The following is a 14,753-nucleotide window of genomic DNA, read 5'->3' as shown; positions in this document are numbered from 1 at the left end:
CACACACAGGCCCTCGCACACACGGTCTGAGCTTGTCAACGGCTTAATAAAATACAAATGATAATTAGAGACACTTGATCCAAAGGAAAGCACCACAGAAACAAAAAGGTCATCTTTTTTTATATTTTCAAATGACCTAATTAGAAAAGCCTGGAGTGTTGGCTTCAATATAAGGGTTTTACACATCTTTTCACACAGACTTCCTGCTTGAAATCAGTTCAGTTTAGTGTGCCTGAAGAAAAAAGGGAATTTTATGCCAGCTCAATTACACCTCCCAGAAAAACACCTTCCTCAATTTCCCACATGCTTGATCCACTGAATGAGCACATCTGATTTACCATCCCATGATGACCATAGCCTATCCTGTGCCAGAAACCTCTGCCAATGTCAAAGAGAGCCTAAAACAGTACTTTAACATCGTTTTGGATAGACATGTATTAATAGTCCAGCAGGAAGCAGCCCACATTCCTGGCCGTGGATCACTTTCTGGAGGGGGAAATCATTTGCCTGCCTTGCCTTACTGTTCTCAGTTATTGCTTCACATTAATTTCTCTGCAGTTGCATAGGTGGAAGTTCCAAACAATGCTTGGGGGTATATGCAGTCAGGAACCATGCTTTTCGTTAGTTCCCAGTAGAGTTGGGCAAATCGGTCGGTTTTGGTTTCCCTCAGCTTCTCATTCTTTTAGTCTCAAATTCAGTTCTCCACATTAGTTTGCAAATTCTTTTTGAAGTCCTCACAAAACTTCACCAACATTTTAGTGCAAAGTTTTCTTCATATGCATATTTGGGGATGCAGATTTCCCTAATACTGTATACACATTTTTGCAAAGCAATTTCCTCTAATGTAATGTGTGGTCCTTTTCACCAATACAGGCATTTTTATGCAGGTGTTACCCTCGTATATGCTTTGTTGTACACATTACTTGGCTGGAAAACTGCGCAGAGGATAGCTTGAAACGTGGTTCAGTTTGCTCCTGAAGGAAAGGATATCTCAGAGGGGATTGGGACAGTTCAATCTTACACCCTCACCTCCTTAGGGAAGGCTGTGCAAAACTGCTGTTTTGGACTCGGAATATGTAACTCCCTCTATTTCTGATGTTTAGGTTGTCATTGCCCTTGGGTTAAGTAGCACAAAACAGCACCAGCCATACATAAGAGGAAGGAACTGGCAGGTTTAGTATAGCCCCAAGGTTTGTAAAAGTTCAAAGACATCCGTGAAGAAATTCATATGGGGATGAAACCCCCACAAAACCCCAGTGAGAACCAAGCATGTTCAGTGACTGCATTAATGCTGATAGACCATTGGAAGGAGGCAGAAAATGGGGGTGGGGAGAGTGGAAATGGAATGGCTGAAACCCTGAACAAGCAACACTCCGCACTGCAACATTTGCGCAGCATCATACAGTGGTTTTAATCTCCTATCTGCAATCGCCTTTGAACTTCGGGTTCCTGTTTCTGTTTTCTTTTTCCCCCTATACAATTTCCTTCAATCTTGATGGAAGCGCATCCTCTTAAAACATTTGCACCTGTACAGGTCTGGGTGTGTTGCTTGAGAAAGAATTGGGTCACTAAGATATAACATGGTTTCAAACACTGAAAGGTACAAATTTTACATGCCAGTAAATCCATCTGTTCAACGTAGAAAATGAGGAAATGCATTTATCTTCAAAATGACAGGCATTAATAATGCTACCCGAAAAGGGAGGGGGGAGCCTTTGCATATAACTTGATGGTTTTAGCTTCTTCTTCTTTTTACCTGTTCAGTATGAAAGCTCATATAATTAGAAAGACAGTGTCCTTTTCAAAATAACTGACAATCACAGCAAAGGGCAGAAAGATAAAATATCTCTTCCTAAAACAAAGAAGTTTTGGTCAGAAAGAAAAGCTGAATCCCTGAACACAGGGATTGAGAAAAGAATTAAAAGCCTGAACCTAATGCTCACCGAGTAAGAAAAAACGAAAAACAGAATTTCTCCTACTGTGGAACTACTGTTATGATTTTCCTTAGATTGGCGTTCGCCAGTAAAAGGAGGCAGGAATACAGTGCTAAAACGAGAATTTTCACCTCTCTTGGGAAGCTACCTTATGCTCGATCAGTCCATAGTCAGCATAAAATGGTAAAGGACCCCTGACAGTTAAGTCTAGTCATGAACGACTCTGGGGTTGCAGCGCTCATCTCGCTTTACTGACCGAGGGAGCCGATGTTTGTCTGCCGACAGTTTTTCCAGGTCATGTGTCCAGCATGACTAAGCTGCTTCTGGCAAAACAAAGAGCAGCGCACAGTAACACTGTTTACCTTTTCGCCAGAGCGGTACCTATTTATCTACTTGCACGTGCTTTCGAACTGCTAGATTGGCAGGACGTAGTCAACATAGTCCCTCTTATATGCAAAGCATGAAGTCTGCTACTGAGCTACAGCTATGCATCATAGGAAGTGTGACATTCCTTTGGCCAAAGGGTCAAAGACACAGTTGTTAGGGATGTACTGAATACTTGGGAAGGCCTTAGGTATGGCCAGATCCAATGCTGTGCAAGATTGGGGGTGTGCAAGATTTACATACCAGCAACAAACATCTCCTGGTGGCATTTGCAGGAAGTTGGTCAAGACAGTTGTTGCACATGACCATATGGCCTCGAGTTTGCTAATAGGGAGTCTGTGGCCACAATGACGCCCTTGTGGTCTTTCCCTGGTTACTTTCCTGGGAGCTTACTGTAGGGACAAATTATTCAATGCCCTGTAGGTAGATCAAAGCCAATTGGAAGATTACCTCCGGACTATTTCTCAGCTGTTTGTACGTTTACATCACTACATATCACAAATGATACTATCTTCTTCTTGCCCCATCTTCTTCAGTTACAAATTTAATTATACAATACAGGTATACCCAAGAGCTGGCTATGATATTGGGAAGAGGGGAAATTAAAGGTGCTTTCGACTCATTTTTGTTTTCATTTCTCAGTACAGGGGAACCCGACTTCTGACATTTCTGAAGCCCCCCAGAATTAAAGGTTGGGAAGAATTGTCTCCTTTCCAGTTTTGCCTTCATACTGTTTTCAGGCTGCAGAACCCTGGGAATCAGGATTAAGCTGTAAAAGAGAAAATGTCAGTACTAGAGCTCTACAGAATGCTGTGTTTTGCTTTTTAAAAAATAATAATGCTACTTTCTTCTCACCTTACCACCTTTGGGGATGACAGTGTGAGATCTTAGAAGTAGAATAGCTGGGGGTTTCGCAGCATGGATTATGATGATCCACATGCTTCTGTTTAAGAGCCTAAAAGACCACTGGACAGAAACCATCCAGGTGAATAATCAGATTTAATAACCGGAGCACCTCTGACCTGAACTCCTGTTTACTAGGATAATTTCCCATTCTTCCACCATTCAACAAGCACACAGAAAACCTACAATACCACTCTTAGTGGTCACAGCTGAACAGCTCTAAAGAGAGTCTTTAGGATATTCAATCCCCTGTTACAATGCAGGCTTAAGCAGGAAAAACTTCCCATGTCTGCTGGAAATGCTGAGGTGATGATGATGATGATGATTAGGTAAAATGGTCAGATATGGAAACTGGGAACTAACACACCTTCCATTTCACATTTGCCTTCTCTTTTCTCATACAATGTATTCACTACACATCACTGATGTTAATTTTCAGCGGTGGGTTTTTTTCTCATTAAAAAAAATCCCTCAAAGTGCAGGTTTATGTAAGCTGTACAATCCAAACTGGAAAGATTTCTGCTTTGTTTGGCAATGGAAGGAACCTTTTTTTCATTTTTTTTAACAGGTTTTCTCTTTCTGTCTTCACATTTCTTAAGCTGGCTGTACGGCTTGATTGGGGCAATAGGAGTGAGAAGGGGAACATGATCTGCCCAACCTAGTAAAGCAAATATGTTTCCTTTCCTATATCATTTCAGTGTTTGCTTTATTGCTTACATATCTGATCCAAAGTCATTTTAGCTCATACAAGTCCTGCCTCTTTGAAAAAAAATAAGTAATGTTTTCCTTATGTTCCTTTTTCTTCTTTTTTTTCAAACTTTTATATGTAGTTAATTGAGCTGAGCGAAAAGAAGTGGTAACGTCTGTTGCTTCTCCTTGACGATGAGCATACAGGCTGTGAGGTGAGGAAGGTTACTAAAAGGAAATAATTTGTTCCTGCCCACACATCAGACTGTGAAAATATTTCTTGTCATAAATATGCTTGCGATGTTGAATATTCATTACAAAGAGTTAAACTGCAAGCTCTGGGCGAACTTGCACGGGCCTCTTCTCTACTGATGACAAAAATAAATAAATAAATAAATAAATGCTCATTGTTTTAAAATAAAAAAGTATATACAGTACCTGGAAGACAACACTGGTCTCAGACCCACCTTTTTAAAAGTTTGGTGGGTGAAAGTTTGGTGGCTATTTGCATCAAAACACACATTATGAATACTGAAGTAAAACTAAGAGGTGGAGATAGAAGAATCAAGTTCTGAATGGGGTTCAAAAGGGAAAGTGTTGAATAAACACACACATACACACCACACACACACACCATTTTTAAAGGTTCTTGCTTAAACTCCTCAGTTGGTATGAAAGAAGATTCTGGCAACAGATACTATGTAAGTGACACATACCCAGACTCTTTTCAAGAACATTTTATTTTTAAAAAATTACCCTCGTCTCCACTTGAGAGAAGTGGTGGTGTAGTGGCAAGACGGTTTATCTTGGATCAATATTAAATCCCTGCTCATCCATAAAATTTAATGGGTGACCTGGGATGAGCTCTTGGCTTGGCCTACCTCAAAAATGTGTTGTGATAATTTTTTTGATGGCTTGAGGAGCAAGGGTGGGATGCCAGTGTGAAATTATTATTGTTGTCCTTGCATACGATAACTTCATTTCAATTTTACAAGAGAGAAATTAAATTATACTGAAGAAAAAACTGTAAAGGATCTGGCGTTATAACCAACGATCAGGCAAGAAGTTTTGAAGGATAGTTAAATGTGTTTTCAAAAATGAAATTCAAAAAAGTCTCTCATTTTCACAAAAGGGGGGGGGCGGGATGTGAGTTGGATTCAGAGAAGGTTCTTTCACCATGGAAAGAGACCTTTGCGTTTGGTTGCAGGGAGGAGTCAACATTAGCTTTGTCACACTGGCACCTACTGGCAAGTTTTTGAAAGAAATCAATGTGGAGTCCACTTCATGAACCCAGTTGCTTTACCTAAATGGTTTCAGAATGTCCCTGCCAAACGTGTCAATGCAGAAGTCGAAGGATAATTCTTTCCTGATAACCCTGCCAATAATAACGAGTTTGCGTCGCCTTTAGCAACGAAAAGGGACCTAAATAGTGGGAAAGCAAATATTGTCACAAAAAATGTTAATGAAACGCTAATATGCATGCTAATAAGTTGTTACAGATGACCACTAAATTCAGGTTGTCCTGTCCTATCTTTTGCAAACGAGGACGTCCAGCTTCAGAAAACCTACTGATTGTGGCTCTTTGTTCCTTTTTCGTTCGTCTCAAAAGAAAAGAAAAAATGTCACCGGTTACAGAGCACAGATCTGTGTTGTTTATTGTACAGAGAACTGGAGAATGTTTTATTCGCTAAACCACAAGGATGTAGACCACTGTCCAGACAATGACTAACACACTATTGGGTACTTCAGACAATTTGCTCTGCCAATTAATTAAAAACAGTTTGGTATGCCAAGACTTTTGAAATATATGCTCACATGGAGAGACAAGGAGAGATGAATTCTGTAATTCTTGAATCAGCACGAGGTCTTAAAGGGAAGTCTGGAACTGCAGCCTGTCCAAAGGAGACACATGCCTAGACAGATATAGGGGTGCAAGCACATAAAAACATAATCAAAGCCTGCTGGACAAGGCCAATGGCCCAGCTAGTCCAGCGTCCTGTTCTCACAATGGCCAACCAGATGCCTCTGGGTTCAAGCACAAGAGCACCTCCCTTCTTTGGTTTCCAGCAACTGTTGTTTAGAAGCATTGCTGCCTCCAGTAATGGCAGACCACAGCCATCATGGCTAGTAGCCAACAATGGCCCACAATAGCTGTCTTTCACCATCCAGACATTCACACACTTGCCACTAAGCCACAGTGGGCCCCTCTTCTACTTTATTTGTTTACCAGTCCAGTGCAGCTGGGCATCAACAACTCTCCTCATCCTTGGCACCAAAGCAGACATGCTGGACAACTTGAGTATGTTGGTGGGTGTCTTCTCTCCATTCCACTCCGAGCATCAAATGCTTAATAGTCAGCAATCACTCATGCAGGATGTGAGGGATTTGCATGATCATAATCATACTTTATTGACGTTAGTAACAATTTACTAATTATCAGCAATAGGTTTCTGAAAAACATTTTTCTTTCCATTAAGTTTGTTTCCTAGTGCTCCTCTGAGGCACAACTGAATATTCATGCGTACATCAAATCACAGTTAATTTGGCTTGTGGTTTTTTTCTTTTTTTTCTCCCCCAAGATAGGCTGCAAGCCCATCATTTTTGTTGTATGTTTACAGCATTCGCTCTATGTATAAAGTCCTTACTGGTCTGTTTCATTACCAGATAACATTGTTTTCAAAAGGAACTGAATAATGTGTTTTATACCTGGGCTCTATGTCTACTCTTGGAATAATTTTGTGTAACAATGTCTATACCTCTGTGAACCTCTAGGCCTTTTTTGAACATTTGTCTCCATGAGTTTTCAATCCTCCTCATACAGTACTAGCTAAAACTGGAATGCTAGAAGGCTGTAATTGAGAAAGCAAGGCCCCCGAAGGGTCGTAAGCCTTGCTTCCATTCGCTCAGATCCGAAGGACCATGAGCCTCAAAAGCAGTGGAAGACATGGAGGGGCCAGACTGTGACTCAGGCTGCCCCCCAAATTGCTGGGCCAGCGACTCGAGTTCAGAATTGAACCTTGCAATAGCACCAGGGTCTGAGCCAATATTAGCCACAATTGCACCCAAGCAATCCAGTGTGTGCTGAGGAACCGCTGCAGCCGGCGCTGAACGCCGGGGTTGTGATGGACCCCTAATCAACCTCTTAGAAGGGAGAGCAGGACTGGGATTCATTTTAACAGGCATCTCAATCCTTTCTTTACCGGGTTGGGGGGGTATTAGAATAAAGCTCCCGCAATAAACACTGGCGCTCCCGCCTAATAAAATGGCGCTCCCATCAAAACAAGATGGCGCTCGTGCCAAAACCATCTAGGCTGAACCTCTCCCTAAGCAGAAGGGAATCAAAATGGCTGGGCGGAGAGAGGGGGCGGGAATCCCACCCTTAGAAAAATTCCTAAGAAGCCTAAACAGAAATTGCTGCTATACAGGATAGGGAACTCTCAATAATGCAATTACAATCGGCTGAACGCAGCCGCCCAAGGCAGCAACGATCGTGAAAATGCCATGGCTGCGCTAAACTATAAAGCCCCAAAGCAGGTGCCACAGCCCTAATTAAAGAAAACACAGCCGCTGTGACTAACTCCCCAAGGGCAGAAATTAAACAAGCAACGGCAAGCTCCCAATAACGGGAGCACTCAGGAGCTGAAAGACCCATAGGGCAAAAGCCCATTCTGTCAGGGGAACCACCAGGGGTCAGCAGAGAGCCCAGCAAGGAGGCGCAGGGGGTCTCTGACGCTGGGAGTTTCAAGCATCGCCAGGGCAGTCCGGGAATGTCATGCAGTAGCGACAGGCAGGTACAGAGCCCTGTGGTGGAGGGGCTTTCTGACTCTAGAAAACCTGGGCAACATCTGAGCAGCTCGGGAACAGAGGGGGAGGTAGTAGCCCCATCGCCTCAGCAACGCAGGGGACTTAAACATAGGGAAGAAAGGAGGAGACTAGTGGTTCCCAGACTACTGTGTTGGAGGCGTTCCCGCAAAACACCACTTCCGGGATCTGAAAGGGACTGAATGGACATGAGAACCTTAGTTCTGTCTTGTACATATCTGTATAATAAAACATTGTAAATATACAGACGTGGAGCTGGGAGTCGTTACTTGTGGAAAGCTCAACCAGCTCCCTCACACCTCCAAAGGAAGGAAGGAAGGGGAAGGGGAAAGGAACAACTTAAATTGGGGGAAGGGAATTAAGGAATTGAATTAACAAAGAAAACTGGGGAATAGCGGAAAGATATCACCAAAGACAATCGCCGAGGCAAGTCTCTCGGTCACACAGAGGACACGCTGTTAGCTTGTTCCGATGCACGAGCCGAAAGAGGAAGCTCTGGGTCATGTGCAATGGTATATATAGGTCGCTCGGGTCATTTAGACTGCACCCCATTGGCCAGATTACACCCAGCAACATACCAATCGGGTGCTGTGGCTGATCAATATACCCACCCACAACCAGAAGGTCAGTCTCCAGGTCTCACTGCAATACGTGCCCTCTTTGAGGGAGGACACGCTTTACAGGCCTTCACTTTTAGTTTTGAGGACCTGATTTACTCAAAACACACATTTGGTTCAGCTGCTTGATCCTTTTCAAAGAAGTCTTGCAGTACGCCTTTAACCCTTTCCATTTCTGCCATTTACCTGTTGAAAATAGCACCTTTTCCCACCCATGGAGGAAAGGATACAAGCAGTTTTGATTTTTATCATGTTGAAATTTCCATCATAAAATGTTAGACCAAATAATAAAGCAGTAATTTCATAAATTTAGCAACTGCAATGAAGATGCCATTAAAATGATAGGTTAACGATGTCGCTGAAAAAGAGTAAACAGCCTAAATAAGAGTGAGTTGATCTGCACACGAAGTTCATGATGAGAAGTGGTAGTAATGATGCCAAGATTTGATTTATTTTTTTTAATTTCTCAGGGGAGGGGGGGCCAACTGAATGGAAAGACAAATATTATTCAGAACCCTGTTGCTGATAAGTTGTTATGTGCTTAACCACTGCCACCCAAAAAAAAAAAACCACAACCACTACACAATGAACATATGGATCCATGCTACATGAAAGCGCTTGATATTGTTTGTATGTTATTGCTAAATAACCAAGGGATTTTTATCTCTACAGATACTCTTTTAAAAAATCATTCTGCCTTGGGGCAAATTGTCTTGCTTGCATTAAGAAATTGCCTTCGGGTGTCAGAAATAAAACATAAGCTTTCTGGGTTTTCAAAGAAACTTTTCACAAATATTGAGGGCTAACTAAGTTGATGTTGTTTCTCAATATTATTTTTAATGCCCCTGTATTCCATATACAGTGGTATCTCGGGTTACAGATGCTTCAGGTTACAGACTCCACTAACCCAGAAATAATACCTCGGGTTAAGAACTTTGCTTCAGGATGAGAACAGAAATCATGCAGCGGCAGCGCAGCAGCAGCAGCAGGAGGCCCCATTAGCTAAAGTGGTACCTCAGGTTAAGAACAGTTTCAGGTTAAGAACGGACCTCCAGAACGAATTAAGTTCTTAACCCAAGGTACCACTGTAGAGTAAATCAGTTGAGTGGTTTCAGAACATTTTGTCAGAGAGATAAATACCATTTATTGCTCTCAAGGTAATGAATATATCATATACTAGTGGTTCCCACCTTTTTTTTTGTTTTCCATGGACCACTTCAAAATTGCTGAGGACCTTGGCAGACCACTTAATGGTTTTTCTGCCTGTCCTATTGCTTGCTTCATCCTTTGCTAGGGAAAAAGCTGTGCTGGGACTCCAAGAAGGGGTGCTAGGCTAGAGATAACAAACTGGAATATTAACATTCTATGATGAAATGGAAGAGATCACTAGAGTCCCTTTCAGGGGGAAAAACAACACAAAAGCAAACAGCCTCACTAAATGCTAAAAGAAGGAAGGCCAGATTGGTGGTTTCTATTCTGTTTTCGTCGTTTCCTCTATTCCAGTAAAACCCAGTTAATAATACCACATTGTTCTGCTAGCTGCGAGTCTTGCTGTTTCCCTGCTTTTGCTTCTGGCTTGTTAATAATATATGATGCCTGCCCAAATTCTGCAGTTCTAGAACTCGTGCACACAGAGAGAGTGCCAGAAACATTGTGCATGTGCCCTCTAGTTGACCGTCTGTGTCAATGAAAGAAGCCCCTGTGCAGAGGTGACCCCTTTGCCCCTTGTGGTTGCCATCGCTGTCCCACAGAGTTTCTGAGGGTCCTGCTAGTCTGTTGCTCAAGCAACCATGTGTATCATATTGAGTCACCCTCCGGCTGCATTTTTTTTGTAATTTGCGTTTATTAAAGAATTCACAATTACTGCTTACAGTGATAAGAAATCTTAATGGATGGAGAGAGAGAAACATAAAATACTTATGTATTACGTTCCTCACACTTTCGCCAGGAGTTGTGGGTGGTGTACAGGTTTCTTCCTCCCTCTCTGACACACATTTTATCCTTTGCAAGAACCTTGTGAGGTGAGTGATGATGAGAGATGGCGACTGGGTCAAGGTCACGCAGTGAACTTCATGGCTCAGTGGGAAGTCAAACCTGAGTCTCTGTATTCTATCCACCACACAGTACTGGCATTGCACTATTTTGAATTAATCTTGTAATAATTATACTAAAGGTAAAAGGGAAAAAAGGTAAAGGACCCCTGAGCCAGTGTGGTGTAGTGGTTAAGGGCGGTAGACTCGTAATCTGGTGAACCAGGTTCACGTCTCCGCTCCTCCACATGCAGCTGCTGGGTGACCTTGGGCCAGTCACACTTCTCTGAAGTCTCTCAGCCCCAATCACCTCACAGAGTGTTTGTTGTGTTGGAGGAAGGGAAAGGAGATTGTTAGCCGCTTTGAAACTCCTTCGGGTAGTGATAAAGCGGGATATCAAATCCAAACTCCACTTCTTCTTCTTCTTCTTCTTCCTCTTCTTCTTCTTCTTCTTCTTCTTCTTCTTCTTCTTCTTCTTCTTCTTCTTCTTAGCAGTTAGGTCTAGTCAAAGGTGATTATGGGGTTGTGGTGCTCATCTCACTTTCAGGCCGAGGGAGCTGGCGTTTTGTCCACAGACAGCTTTCCGGGTCATGCGGCCAGCATGACTAAGCTGCTTCTGGCACAACGGAACAACACGACAGAAACCAGAGCTCACGGAAATGCCGTTAACCTTCCCACCACAGTGGTCCCTATTTATCTACTTGCACTGGTGTGCTTTCGAACTGCTAGGTTGGCAGGAGCTGGGAGAGAGCAATGGGAGCTCACCCCATCGTGGGGATTCGAACCACCAACCTTCTGATCGGCAAGCTTAAGAGGCTCAGTGGTATAGACCACAGCGCCACCCGTGTCCCCTCATAATTCTACTATCAAGCAATCAAATAGGGTTGAACTGTTTTAGAGTCAAGACTAGCACGCCAGGCACTCCTGTCTTGCACTGCCTCCCGCAGTTTGGTCAAACTCATGTTGGTAGCTTCAAGAACACTGTCCAACCATCTCATCCTCTGTCGTCCCCTTCTCCTTGTGCCCTCCGTCTTTCCCACCATCAGGGTCTTTTCCTGTTTCTAGTACTGTATTATTAATGGGGTTCTATCCTGCCCAGGAACCTTATGGTGAAGGGAGGGTAAGAAATTGCAATATCTATTATCATTATTACTATTATTATTAGGTCTGCCTGTAATAGGGTGCTTGGAGCAAGGCAAAGGTGCCAACTTGAATAAAATATTGGGGAGGCCCAAGTAAGCCCTACCCTGTACAACTGATCACAAGATGCTGTGCAATGTGCACACACACTATTTGAAGGCAATGCCCATCAACTTTGGGGGTGGGGCCCCCTCAAATATTTTATGGGGGGGGGGAGAAAGGACCTTGGCCCCTAGGAGTTGGCCCCTTTGCAGCAAGGTGTACTTGCAGTTCCTGCCTGCTCAAGTCTGTGCTGTGCCTTTAGCCATCTGTGTCACTTATAGCATGGCCTCTGAAAGGGACCTCGGAGTTTGTGTTGGTATGTGTAGAAGAAGGCCATCTTAAAAGATATATGAAAGATTTGGTGAACTCTGTTTGCAGAGTTATTCCTTGTGGTTGTTGATTCAAATTTCCCCATATTCCCTGGCAATGATCCCTAAAAGCAGGAACTACAGAACTGTATGGGGAAAGTCTGATTGATAGTAGACTGCCAATCTGTTATCATTAGACATTATATTTGTTGCACCAGTAGCTTAAAAATAGAATAAACTTAATACAAATATTGCTACTTCACTACTGAAGAAGTTGTAGCAGTCATGTATTTTTCTGTAAACATGTTCCTTCCACCCACTCCCAAATTGTCGTATTTGCTGGAAGCCCAATTTAGTGGCAACATAGTTATTCCATTCCACCCCCACCCCAGTCTCTGTAATTTGTCAATAATAAGGGAGTGCCTTGTAATAGAAAAACGACAGTAGTCAGGAAATACAAAAAAAAAATCTTTCCTCAATTTGCTCTTTTTGAAAACAGATTGGGGGGGGAATCAAGTGAAGTGAAGTTTATTCCCATTAGCGAGCGCAAGATTAAACAGGAGGGGGCATACAAAGAGGAGCAAAATATCCTGATTTCCAAAGCCTAACTTTCTGTATCTGGCTGCTGAAGTTAAATGTCCCCACTTTTTTCACAATGCAATGTTGAGAATGTGGTGGGAACAGGATAGGGCAGGAACTCAGCTGGAAAATATCTCAGATAGATGAAATATTTGTCAAAGCATTTTCTCATGTGAACATGCCTATAGCTGGTATATGCCAGTCACTAGATCAGGGCATCTGTTTTATCTTGGGGCCTGGGGATTTTTTAATAAAGATCGAGTGAGAGAAAGTGCTGTGTAAGGCAGCAGAACTAGAGAGACAACAAAGAAATGCAAGCTTGTGAACTGGACAGACTTGCAAGTGGCAAGTAGGAAAACAAATCAAGCTTCAATATCCTCAAAGGTCTTTTCCCAAGATGAAAGCAATACAGTGGTACCTCAGTTTATGAACACAATTGGTTCTGGAAGTCTGTTCATAAACTGAAGCAAACTTTCCCATTGAAAGTAATGGAAAGTGGATTAATCTGTTCCAGATGGTCCGCAGAGTACTTAAACTGAAGTGTTCATAAACTGAAGCAAACTTTCCCATTGAAAGTAATGGAAAGTGGATTAATCCGTTCCAGACGGGTCCGCGGAGTACTCAACCTGAAGCGTACATAACCCGAAGCATGGGTGTAATTGGTTCTGGAAGTCTGTTCATAAACTGAAGAGTTCATAAACTGAAGCAAACTTTCCCATTGAAAGTAATGGAAAGTGAATTAATCCGTTTCAGATGGGTCCGCGGCGTTCGTAAACTGAGAATTCGTAAACCGAGGTGTTCATAAACCGAGGTTCCACTGTACAACAAAAGAACCTTGAGGCTGATTATTCCTACACACATACACACACACACACACACACGCTTTAGACTTGCAGCAATCCATTATTTGCCAACAAGGCATCATTTTGCATTTTCTCCCTATAACATATACATCAAATTTGATAGCTCCCCATTTCAAACAAATCTTCACCAAACTATTAGAAAACATGTTTTCTCCCAGATGTGCTGATGTACTAGTAGATTCTTCTTTTCGGCTGAGAAGAAAACAAGGCACAAAATAACTATCAGTAGCTTTTTTTTTCAGAGTGCAAAAACTCATGCCCAAAACAAAGGCATCTGTGACTGAGGTAGATGGGATCAGATCAAACATGTTCAAGGTCGACATAAACAACAGCTAAGGTAAGATATAGAGGCAAAAGGTGTGATTAGTTGAAAAGAGGCATTTTGTAAATGGCAAGCCAATGAATGTTAAAACATCACTATTGAGGCTCTGGGGGCTTCCAGATAGGAGTTTATTGTGGAATTGGTGTTACTCATGCACACAGTTTTGCTTGTCGTGATATCGTTGACATCAAAATACCAGCTCATACATTTTCTTTTCTTTCCTTTTGCATTTTACAGAAAATCTGATTCGTAAAAATAAGCTATTCTACATCTGCACCACTACTTCTAACAACTGAGTCAGTGAATCAATTGTAGTTGGCCAAAGGAACTCCAGGCCTTTGATAGACAAGGATGGATCTCGGATTACTCATAAACTACACACCTGCTCCTTCAGGGGGAATGCAACCCCATCCAGCAGGTCACCTGCCTAACCCCCAGGCCCAAGAACTACCAACCCACAGAGCCACTGGCTTAACAGAGTTCTGTCAAATTTCATTGACCCTTATCCTGCCCATCACAGCGTTCAGACACTGGTCCAGCACATCCACCTCCTTAGCTGACTCAGCTGAGAGGGAGAACTAGAGATGAGTGTCATCTGCACCATAATTGGCATCCAATGCCAAACTCCTTAGTGACCTCACTCAGTGATTTCATATAAATAGAAATCAGTATGGGGAACAGAAAGGAACTCTGTAATACTCCACAACATAATGGCCATGGAGAATTTACTTCAGTCTCTATCACCTTCTGGAACTCGTCCTTCAGGTAGGACTGGAACCACCATATCACTGGGCCTCAAGCTCCTTCCCCACAGAGCCAGTTCAGCAAGATACCATTGCTGATGTATCAAAAGCTGCTGATATATAAATGTGAATCAACAGAGTCTCTCTCCCAAAGGAGGTCATCCAGCAGGACAACCAAGGATATCTTGATACCAACATCAGGGCTGAAAGAAGACTAGAATGTGTTTAGATAATATGTTTTCTTTAAAAAAAACCAGTCCCCAATCTCTCTTGAGCACCTTGCCCAGGACAGGGGTATTTGTGAGTGGGGTCCAGAGGGGCTTCTCGGGAGCTGAAGGCACTGCTTTCCGACAGGGAGGCATTCACCACCCCCTGGCCC

The sequence above is a fragment of the Zootoca vivipara genome, chromosome 11 (genome assembly GCF_963506605.1).
Source record: "Zootoca vivipara chromosome 11, rZooViv1.1, whole genome shotgun sequence".
NCBI classification, from domain to species: domain Eukaryota; kingdom Metazoa; phylum Chordata; class Lepidosauria; order Squamata; family Lacertidae; genus Zootoca; species Zootoca vivipara.
Note: the sequence above shows the minus strand (reverse complement) of the source record.